The sequence below is a fragment of the Lactuca sativa genome, chromosome 7 (assembly GCF_002870075.4).
Source record: "Lactuca sativa cultivar Salinas chromosome 7, Lsat_Salinas_v11, whole genome shotgun sequence".
Lineage (NCBI taxonomy): Eukaryota > Viridiplantae > Streptophyta > Magnoliopsida > Asterales > Asteraceae > Lactuca > Lactuca sativa.
In genome coordinates, this window is record NC_056629.2 from 65,147,223 (window position 1) to 65,158,736 (window position 11,514).

General features: G+C 42.9%; 1 non-coding gene across 1 annotated transcript; it reads left to right on the forward strand.

Annotated features, from left to right (window-relative positions):
• The first annotated feature begins 447 nt into the window (after window positions 1-447).
• Window positions 448-530, forward strand: TRNAY-GUA (transfer RNA tyrosine (anticodon GUA)). The gene has a single exon. It is a non-coding gene; the product is annotated as a tRNA-Tyr (tRNA).
• The last annotated feature ends 10,984 nt before the right edge of the window (window positions 531-11,514 follow it).

Consider the following 11,514-nt stretch of genomic DNA (forward strand, 5'->3'; position numbering starts at 1 on the left):
GCACTAAAGAATACACTCCAATCTTGGTCACAGGCGACGATCTTTTGTTCCCCATGATTTGATTGATCCTTCCTTGCTCCACATCCCTACTTCTTCTTAGTCCCTGCACATTAGAACAAATGTGATAACCACAACCGGTATCAAGAACCCAAGAAATAGCATGATTAGAATCGTTAGATTTGATTGTGTATATACCTGCGAAAGCTTTTAAATCAGTAAGAGGGAAACTATTCACAGGTAGACTTAAAATAGGAAAACTATTAAGCTCAGCAGAAGAGCCTGACTTTCTATTAGTCAAGCACTAGCGCCCAACCGGGCTTTTAAGGGATAGGGAAAGGGAAGAAAAGAAAGATGGTCAATCCTTTTAGGAACATGGCTCGTTCATTCACTTGCTCATGAACTCGCAGCTTCGCCAGAAGCTACGAAGGGGGGCCTCGGCCCGGGAAGGGGAGAGTGGCCGAGTGGTCAAAAGCGACAGACTGTAAATCTGTTGAAGTTTTTCTACGTAGGTTCGAATCCTGCCTCTCCCACCTTCTATTCCTTTGGATGAGACGGCGGTGAGCAATCGATAGAGAGCAAGGGATGCTAGCGCTCTTCTACTCATATTCCTTGCTTCAGTTGGTTCAGGAAGCTTTGGCATCGAGACGCATTACGATAGCTATAGCTAGGCCGGGTGGGATTCTCTCTCTATCTAATGGTTATGAAAAAAGTGATGAATCAAGTGGCTTGATCTTTCCCTCTTTGATTGCTTGCAGGTAATCCAGGCAACTTCTCTTCCAATGTCCTATCTTGTGGCAGTGGTGGCACTCTGCCTCCTTCGGGTTAGGACAGGGCTTAGCGGGATCAACTTTGGTCCCACTAGAAGAGGCACCATCTCGGGCTTTCACCTTGCGATAGTTTTTCGATGAAGCTTTCCTCTTCTTTCCCTTTCCTTGACCAATAGCCAAGACAGGAGCAGCGGGCGGATTGGGAGTAGGTGCAACAGACTTGTCCTTGAAGTTGCTCTCAGCGACTCTCAAGAGACCTTGGAGTTTGCTTAGGGTGACCTCTTCTTTGTTCATGTGGTAGGTCATCCTAAATTGGTTGTACATCGGAGGTAAAGAGTGAAACACCATGTCGATCGCCAAGTCTTCACCGAAGTCAACATATAACTTGCGAAGGTGGTCGACATACCTTTGCATCTTTTGCAAGTGCACGGTAAGAGATTCTCCATGACCCATCTTTGCGGAAATCATGTTGGTGAAAATCTCATACCGCTCTTGTCTCGCGTTTTGGTGGTACCTCTCCAATAAGTCTTGGTGCATTTCGTACGGGTACATGTCCTCGTAGGACTTTTGGAATTCGGAGTTCATGGTGGCAATCATGATGCAATGTACCTTCGTTGCATCTCGCTCATGAGTTTCAAAGGTGGTGATTTCGGCTGGAGTAGCGATTTCAGTGTTGATTTTCTTGAGCTTCTCATCAAGGACATACTCTTTGTCCTCACAGCGAGCAATGGTGCGAATGTATCTTATCCATTCGCTAAAGTTCGTTCCATCGAAGGTGACCTTTTGGCAAAGGCTCATCAACGTGAAGGAACTAGCAGCAACGTTGTTTGCGTTTGACATCTACAATTAGAAAAGGACAAAGATAGATTAGAACAAGAATCCCTAATTATCACCCAATAAGAAAAATTAGGGCTAGGATCCAACAATAACATTTACATATTAGAAAAAGGGATGCCGTAATCTAACATGCAAATAAATTGAAGGTAAGTGAATGACGATTCACTAATTCTCCATCACAAAAACCTAAACTATTAGCCCTAAGTGTTTTTGAGAATTCCTAGGTTCGGATGAGATTCATTGAAACTATTCAATGGCATGTTTAAATCTTGATATGCCCCTCTTGTTTGTGACTAGGATGCCGAGGATCACAAAGTGGGTGTGAATTACCATGCAAATTCACATGGTGCCTTCATTGTAACGATCACCTATTCGATGTGCCGGTAAACCACACACGCTCCATCGAACTATGATAAACAATGAATCACCCTTTGCCACCTTCGCTTAGAACCAATTAGTGTGCCGGTAAACCACACACGCTCCACTAACATCTTAGCAAGGTGCAAAGTGTAATTTCATGGGATTGCATCAATTCACTTTTCCTAAAGTAACTAGAATTGGGAAATTTTAAAAGTATGTATAGTTACTTTATATTTCTTATTATACTTTTAATGAGAGGAGGAGGTTGCCCTATCTAACCCGTTCGGCTAACGACCCTCCACCAATCAAGCAAGCGGTAGGTGTGAGTGTACACCCATTAAGCGGCATTTTATAGACCGCAACCTTATACCCACCTTATAGATTGGCTTCGTGAATGAGGCCTACTAACGGTAAGACTAGCATTTAGTTAGACATATATATATTATTCTACTAATATCATATTAGTATAGTGTTGTATTTTAAACCTTTTAAAATCTAGGGTTTGAAATTTAAGTTGTCTAAATTAAAACTTTTAATCACAAATATAAATTTCAAAACTTAAGGGCAAGTTTTAAACATTTAAAACATGGAGGATCAAATAACAAATAATTCCAATTAACAATTAATATCCTAATTATCTATATTTGATTTATTCAAGATTTCTTTTAACATAATTACCAAAATAATCAAAATAATTAATTAATTATCATATAAGGAAATTAAATATTTTATTATATGATAAATATCTTTAATTAGATCAAGATTGCAGTTACATTTATCAGAAAAACGAATTAACATTGATCTAATTAGTTTATGGAAAGTTTAGATAAGATAATTACAAAGAAATACCAAATCTGGCCATTCCTGACGCTTTGACTCGCCGAGTGCACAAGGGGACTCGCCGAGTCCACCTTGGGACTCGCCGAGTCAGTGACTCAGAAACCTAAAAATCGAATTTTGCAGGTTTGTTTCAGTTAATCAAGCAACAATTTAAAGAAAACCAAGCTAGGCTCTGATACCACTGATGGGTTTTAGCCATAAGAACTTTCCTATGTGCGCATGCAAAACCCTATTGCTCGGATCTAGGCTTTCTAATAAACATGCTTTGAATCCAAGTCTTCTAATAACTAATTAGGTTAAATAAAAACATTGAAACAGATCTAGAATCATACCTTTGAGTTCCTTGTTGATCTTGAGGTCTTGGAGCTTCTAGAGTTACAAATATCACTCCTCTAATGGCTTACAAACACCAAAGAAAGAAGAATGATTTAGGAGAGAGGAGAGGGGAGGAATTTCGACCAGAGGTTCCTTACTTTAGGTCAGGTGTCGAATTCCATCAGCCATAGGGTCTATTTATACTTGTAGACTCCTTAAGGGTTACAACCTAAACCCTAATTGGATAATCTTCTCTTAAGGCTATCCAAATCCATTCCATAGATAAGCATATGGACGATTTTAGCTATCCTAAAGCTCTTAGAATTCGTCCATACCATATCCTAATGGATTTACAGTCTAAAGCTTAACTATCAAACAATTGACAGTTTATACCCCTTTATTTAATTAATCTCTTTAAGTCACCAAATTAATTCTAATTAATTCTATGACTTATATTAATCAAATAACAAATATATTATTCATTATATTATTCCCATAATATATTAATAATATTTACTCTCTCTTATTAAATCATCCTAACAAGTTGCTATGGTGAAGGCAACCCAAAAGGACCATGCACAACCGGGTCAAGTACTTGCCCAATATAGTTGCAGCCTTAGACACTATTCCAACACCATTAGTATATGGAAATTGGCGTATGCCTTCTTTGAGTTGCCCTATCCGATTTCACATATCTCCTAAGTCATCTTCTTGCATCGAGTGTTTGTGACTCCATTAAAGGTGGAACACTTGGGGCACTAGGCTTTCAGAAGTCAAGATCAAGAAGGTTTGTGATTGTTATTGCTACATAACAATCAAGGTAATGTTTCTAACCGTAATCTTAAGTGAATTCCGATTATAGTAGGTTAGATCTAGGGTTTATTGCTTTGGTATTCAATGTATATGTTCAAATTACAAAAACCTAGATCAAAGAAGTTAGGGTTGCATTAACACTATATGATTGATGTTATGCTCAAAACCCATCAATATCTTGAAATCTAACTAAAACTATCTTTCTTTTTTAGATGTCGACTCCTAGAAGCATTTCTGCTTCATCATCCTCCAACCACAACTTCTCTTTTCTCAACATTTGCTCCAAAAAAATGTTATAGATGGCGCAATATCAAAATTCCGCTTTGTTTTTTAGGACAAAGAGTATGTCCTTGAAAAGGAGCTCAAAGAGATTGATGAATCCAAAGCCACTCCCGAAGAATATGCTACCTACAAGAAGCACTACGATGATGTAACCAAAGTGGCATGCATCATGGTCGCAACCATGTCCCTAACTGCAAAGGTACTATGAGGATTATTGGCCTTTTGAGATGAACAAGTAACTTATGGAAAATTACCATAAGCAAGCTCATCAAGAAAAGTTTGAGGTAGTCAAGTCACTCATGTTTTGCAGGATGAAGGAAAGAGAGTCGGTTGTAACTCATGTGTAAAGAATGCAATGCTACATAGAGTGTTTGGTCATGCTCAACATACACCTTGATGAGGAATTAGCCATTGACATGGTATTGAACTCCTTACCTGATTTTTATGGTCACTTTATCCTGACATACCATTTGAACAATACCGAGCAGACATTGGCCTAATTGCACAATTTGTTGCAGACAACTGAAGCAGGGATGAAAGGTAAAAGTGGAAAAAGTGGAAAGGTCCTCCGAAGAAAAATTGGAAGGGCAAGACCCAAGTTGGGTCATCAATTAGTGGTCCAAAGGCTAAGCCCAATGATACCATTCCCCATGTTTCTGATCCAAAGGATGCCGACTGCTTTTATTGCAATGACAAGGGGCACTAGAAAAGAAGCTACCCAAAGTATTTGCAAGATATCAAAGATGGAAAAGTGAAGTCATCTTCAGTAGGTATTTACACTATTTCTTCTAATATCTCATTATATTCTCGTTCTTGGGTCCTTGATACCTGATGTGATTTTCACATCTGTTCTAATTTACATGGGCTAAAAGAAAGTGAAGAGGTGGAGCCAGGGAGGATAAACTTGATCATGGGAAACAGAAAGTCTTCACCTGTAACTAAGACCAAACTTTATCAACTTTTGCTTAGTAATGATGTTAGACTAGATTTATTGAATTGTTGCTATTCGTCTGAGATGACGAGAAACATTATTTCATTTCATGCATTGTTCAAACGAGGTTTTAAGTATTCTTTAATGATTTGAATGGTTCAATTTCTGTTTATAAGAATGTTGTTTTTGTGTTTGAAGCTTTACCTTGTGTTGATAGCTTAGGTAATAGGGTATTTAATATTGACTTGTCTAATAGTGTAGACAAGGCATGCTTGTGGCATTGTCATCTTGGACACATTAACAAGAAACACATAGCCCAACTCCAAAAGGATGGAGTGTTGGAATCATTTGACCTAAAATCAGATGATATGTGTGGATCTTGTCTTTTGGGAAAGATGAAAAAATCAACATTCACAAGGTCTTGTGAAAGTGGTGAAGGTTTGTTGGACCTCATACATACAAATGTATGTGGACCCTTCAGATCAACTACAAGGGATGCTAATCTCTTATATGTAACTTTTACTAATGATTATAGCATATATGCCTATATTTACTTAATCAAACATAAGTCAGAAACCTTTGAAAAATTCGAAGAGTTTAAACATGAGGTCGAACATCAATTGGGTAGGAAGATAAAGGTACATAGATCCGATAGAGGCGGAGAGTATCTTAGTATCGAGTTCAACGACTATCTAAAAGCATGTGGAATAGTTTCACAACTAACTCCTCCTAGAACACCACACTTAAATGGTATGGCTAAGAGGCGTAATCGGACATTATGAGACATGGTTTGTTCTATGATGATTCGTGCTTCACTTGCTATTCATTTCGGGGGGTATGTCTTAGAGACAGCCGCATACATCCTCAATCTTGTCCCTACAAAGAAGGTTATCAAAACACCTCACGAGATGTGGACGGGGAAAATTCCCTCGTTAGCACGTATTAAAGTCTGGGGTTGTGAAGCTTTCATAAGACGAGAGATTGATGACAAGCTACCAGCTAGAAGTGAGAAATATGTTTCATTGGTTACCCAAAGCAGTCCTTTGGATATTTGTTCTACAGACCTAGTTAAAACGTGGTTTATGTAGGAGTCTATCTAGAAAGAGAACTCATATTCAAAGAGGATAGTAGGAGTACCATTGACCTTGAAGAAATTCAAGATTTAGCAATTAAAGGAACCCCAGAAGACACTAGCACTCAACCAGAGGAAATAGTTCCTGCTGAACTAGTTGATAACTCATTACCTCTTCGTAGATCCACGAGGGTTAGTGTGCCACCTGAGTTATATGATTTCCATATTACTTCAGACGGTGACACATTTACCAGAGTCAGGACACTGGTAAATCTATGTAACAGCCGAAATTCAGGTACAACCGATTAGCCCTTCATCTTTATTTATTTGTCATTTTGGGCCTTTGTGTTGGGTGAGTACGTTGGGCGTACAAGGAGTACGTTGCGCGTACTCGCGTGCCTCATTTAAACACGTCATCGTCGGGTACACTGGGCGTACCCAAGGTTACGCCGGGCGTAATCGGTCCAGACCCAAAACCCTAATTTGAGTTGTTGGCTATAAAAGGAATGAGATGGCTTGGTTCCTTAGCCACCATCCTTCAGAAAGAAACCCTAAGAGAGTTGTTCCTTCGTTCATAGCTTGTTTGTGAGTGTTCTAATATTTGAGGTGTCATTTCAAGGTAGCAAAAGGAAAGAGGAGTCCATTGTGGAGGCTAGAAGTTGGTGTGCAAGTGTAGATCCATGAAAAGCAAAGGTTGGAGCTTCTTCCTAAGGTAAAAATTTCAGATCTTGCCTTTTTAGTTCTTATGGTATGCTTCATGGACCAATTTCTAGGGTTTTGGTCCCAAAGATGGAGACTTTATGAGCAAGTAGTCTCCATTAGCTTAGACCTACCATATTCCAGGTCCATTTGAGTTGTATGTTCATAAAAATGTGATCTTGGACATATATATTTAGCCATGCATGAGATCTAGATCTTTGGAGGTGAAAAGGAAGGTATTAGAGGGTGTAGGAGCCTTTATAGCCATGCCAAGGCTTAAAGGTTCCGACTTTATGGATTAGGAGGCTTAATGAGAGCCAGATATGGGAGTTGAAGGAGTGTCTTAACCATTTAAGACAAGAAATATGGTATGGCTGAATCTGGGTTTTATGCTGGGCGTAACTCCCAGTATGTGCATCGTAAGGGGTTGCGACCCCCGATTGTGACTCATCGATGTACGCCCCGCGTACAGAAGCTGGTACGCCGCGCGTACTGTGGTCAGTTGACTTTTAGGGTTTGGTCAACATGAGTCAAGAAAGGGTAAAATGGTCTTTTACCCCTCTGTGGGATAATGATAAGGGTGTAGCCTAGTCTTGAAAGTCTATATTACTTAGAATGATATTTCGTTATGATTAGGCGGGGTTGGGTCTTCGTTTTGAGATTTGGAGATAGCGAGCACGTGAGATTCTAGACTTCCTGCAAGGTGAGTCTTCTCACTATACTGTACCCGGGAGGGTATTTATGTGTGACCGAGAGGTCGGATATGTTATGAGTTATATGCATTGAATATGATAAGTTAACCGTTTGTATGTGCTATGTATGCTATGCTTGATATGGGCCGGAAGGCATTTTATGTTATGGGCCGGAAGGCATTGTAATGTGGACCAGAAGGTCGACGCGGGTAGGACCGGAAGGTTTACCGGGTCGGTACAAAAGTCCCCTGAGACACATGGACTAGAAGGTCATGGCCTGGAAAGGCGTATGTGCGTAAGTAGTATTTTGGGGAACTCACTAAGCATTTATGCTTACAGTTGTTGTGTTATGTGTTTCAGGTACTAGCGAGGACCGTGGGAAGGCGCCAGCGTGATCTGTACACACTGATGGAGGATTTATGATCTTGGGATTTATATGATTTGTATTAAGATATGATACATTGGATCTTTATGACTTGTTTTGGATGAAAATATGTTTTTAAGAAATGAAAACATTTGTTTTGAAAATTTACGTTGTTACAAGTTGGTATCAGAGCCTTGGTTTGAGGGATTCGGGTGCACCTTCGGGCGTAACTGAACTCAAACCGAGGATTTGAGAAAATTTTTCAAAAATAAAAGCATAAAACTTTCTAAGGGATTTTGTGATAACCAAGGATGAAGTAGTGTGTACGGTCAGCCAGCACCCGAACGGTAAAATCCCTAAAATACCCTTACAATATGTGTTATGAGATATGTTATGATATGTTATGCATGCTAGAGTAGACTAGGTATTCATATTAGGACTAGAGTGGCCTGATTTGTGATGCCTTAGTCTAGGGGAAACCTGTTGCTATGAGATGCTTTGAGAGCGAGTAGGTAGCCAGTGCATAGCAAGAATAGAGTACTCGTGATCCGGGGTCCAAGGAGGAGGACTTGGGGTGAATGCTGATGCGGTGTAGTCAGTAGTATAGGGCCCGTACTACTGAAGACACCAGATCAGTGGGCAGTCCAAGTGAGAATCCTTTGGGTATTGGAGGTTGAGTAGGGTTGCGTTATCGAGTGCGAGTATGCTCGATTGAGTCTCTGATATTTTTATGTTTTATTACAGAGGCATCATGGTTGGGACACGCCACAGACCTGGGACGAGCGGTGTGAGTGACGAGGAGCTTCATCAGATGATCCACGATGAGGTGGCTGCGGAAATCCGGGCCGAGATTCCGGAGATGTTTGGGTCTATCAAGACCGGCCACGCTGTTGGAGACTTTTGATGAGCGGTACGCCGCGGTGACTGAGGCTGCGGCCGCTGCAGCTACATCAGCTGTGGCTGCTGCCAGACCTTAGGGAGGTGACTCGTTGTTGTTCCGGGAGTTCAGCAACACGAAGCCACCCGAGTTTGATGGGACGCAGGACCCGATCACTGCGATGCGATGGATTGCTGACATTGAGGGATGCTTCTACACATGTTCATGTCCGGAGTATCTGAGGGTGCGGTTCGCTTTGAACCAGCTCCGCCCTGGAGCAAAGGATTGGTGGAAGTTCGTGACGGCGAACTTCACTCTTGAGGAGATTTCAGCGGTGACTTGGGAGAAATTCACCACCATGTTCATAGATGAGTATGTTCCCCCGGTGGAGAGGGAACGACTGGTTCAAGAGTTCTTGACCCTCAAGCAGGGTAATGATTCAGTTGCTGTGGTGACCCGGAAGTTTCATGAGAGGGCGATGTTCTGCCCTGAGCAGGTGTCCACTGAGTAGGCACGGATGAGCCGATATTTGGGTATAGTGAGGAGGGATATTCGGGAGTTCGTATCGAAATCGACATACCGGACATTTGCTAAGCTCCAGGCAAATGCCCGGAGGAGGGAGATCGAGTTGGAGACTCAGGCCAGGGAGGAGGCCGAGTCTCAGCGGGTGGATCGGTGGTCGGCTTAGTCCCAGCCGGCAGCCAAGCGGACCAAGTCCGCCGATTCGAGGACAGGAGGTCAGAAGGGCCGCACTTGCGGAAAGTGCGGCAAGGGTCATGTGGGGGCCTGTCGATCAGGTGCTTGCTACAAATGTGGCAAGGAGGGGCACATCGCTAGGGTTTGCCCCAAGGGATTTATGGTTTGCTTCCATTGCAACCAGACCGGCCATCGGAAGGCCGAGTGTCCTCAGCTTCTCCAGGGATTTGCGCCTGCTGCTAGGGCTACTGAGACTCGACCAGTGAAGGCCGAGGCCCCGAGGGCTCGTGGGAGAGCTTTTCAGTTGACTGCAGAGGAGGTCCGCGCGGCGCCTGATGTCGTGGCTGGTATGTATTCTTTCGTGTATTTTTTTATGCTGAGATGTTGTGCTTATTTTATGATATGCGTAGGTACTTTTCTTGTGAATTTTGTACCTGCCTTGGTATTATTTGACTCGGGTGCGATTCAGTCTTTTGTATCTCTGGTTTTTAGTCAGCACCTCGGTATTGATCGAGAGGTGATGAGTCGACCTCTGAGGGTTTCCATAGCTGATGAGAAAGCGGTATATGCCACTGACGTGATTCGAGGATGTGTGCTCAAGATTTTTGGTGTCAATTTCCCTATAGACATAGTTCCTATCGCAATGGGAGATGTATGTGTCATCGTGGGCATGAACTAGTTGAGTAAGTTTGGAACGGTCATTGACTGCGAGAAACAGCTGGTGACTATGCGAGACCCTAGTGGGGGAGTGCTTACTATGTATGGCGAGGGGACCCGGTGTGGGTCAGCGTTTTGTTCGGCTGCCAGGGCGAGGCAGAGTTTGCAGCAGGGCTGTAGTGGATTCATAGCCTAGTATGCGAGTTCCCGGATGTTTTTCCCGAGGAACTGCCGGGCGTGCCTCCGGAAAGAAAAGTGGAGTTCCGTATTGACTTGATTCCGGGAGCAACACCAATCGCCAAGGCGCCTTATTGCCTCGCGCCGCCAGAGATGCAGGAGTTATCCTTGCAGCTTCAGGAGCTGTTGGGGAAGGGGTTTATTCGACCGAGTAGCTCGCCTTGGGGAGCACCGATCGTTTTTTTCAAAAAGAAAGATGGTTCACACCGGATGTGTATTGATTACCGGGAGTTGAACAAGTTGACGGTCAAGAACCGGTATCCGTTACCTAGGATCGATGATCTGTTCGATTAGTTGCAGGGGGCATCTTGGTTCTCCAAGATAGACTTGAGGTCGGGTTATCATCAGATGAGGGTTCGGGATGAAGATATCCAGAAGACTACATTCAGAACTCGTTATGGGCATTACGAGTTTCTGGTGATGCCTTTTGGGCTCACCAATATCCCAGCTGCGTTCATGGATCTCATGAATAGGGTGTGCAGGCCGATGCTGGATCGGTCGGTGATCGTATTCATTGATGATATTTTGGTATATTCGAGGTCTAGAGAGCAACATGAGGAGCATTTGAGGGAGATCCTTGGAGTTCTGAGATCGGAGAGGCTGTATGCCAAATTCTCCAAGTGTGATTTCTGGTTACGAGAGGTCCAGTTCCTAGGACATGTTGTTAACCAGAAGGGGATATTGGTCGATCCGGCCAAGATTGAGGTAGTGATAAGATGGGAGGTGTCGAGATCACCCACTGAGATCAGGAGCTTTCTGGGATTGGCCGGCTATTATCGGAGGTTTGTTAGGGATTTCTCCAAGATCGCCGTGTCATTTACCAAGATAACCCGGAAGGGTGTTGCATTTTCTTGGGGTCCGGAGCAACAGTCCTCATTTTAGACCCTTCGTCAGAAGTTGTGCGAGGCCCCGCTTCTCGCACTCCCGGAAGGGATGGAGGATTTTGTGGTATATTGTGATGCATCCATATCTGGGTTAGGGGCAGTGCTTATGCAGAGGGGGCACGTTATAGCGTATGCATCGATGCAGCTGAAGCCTCATGAGTTGAGATATCCCACTCACGATCTGGAGTTGG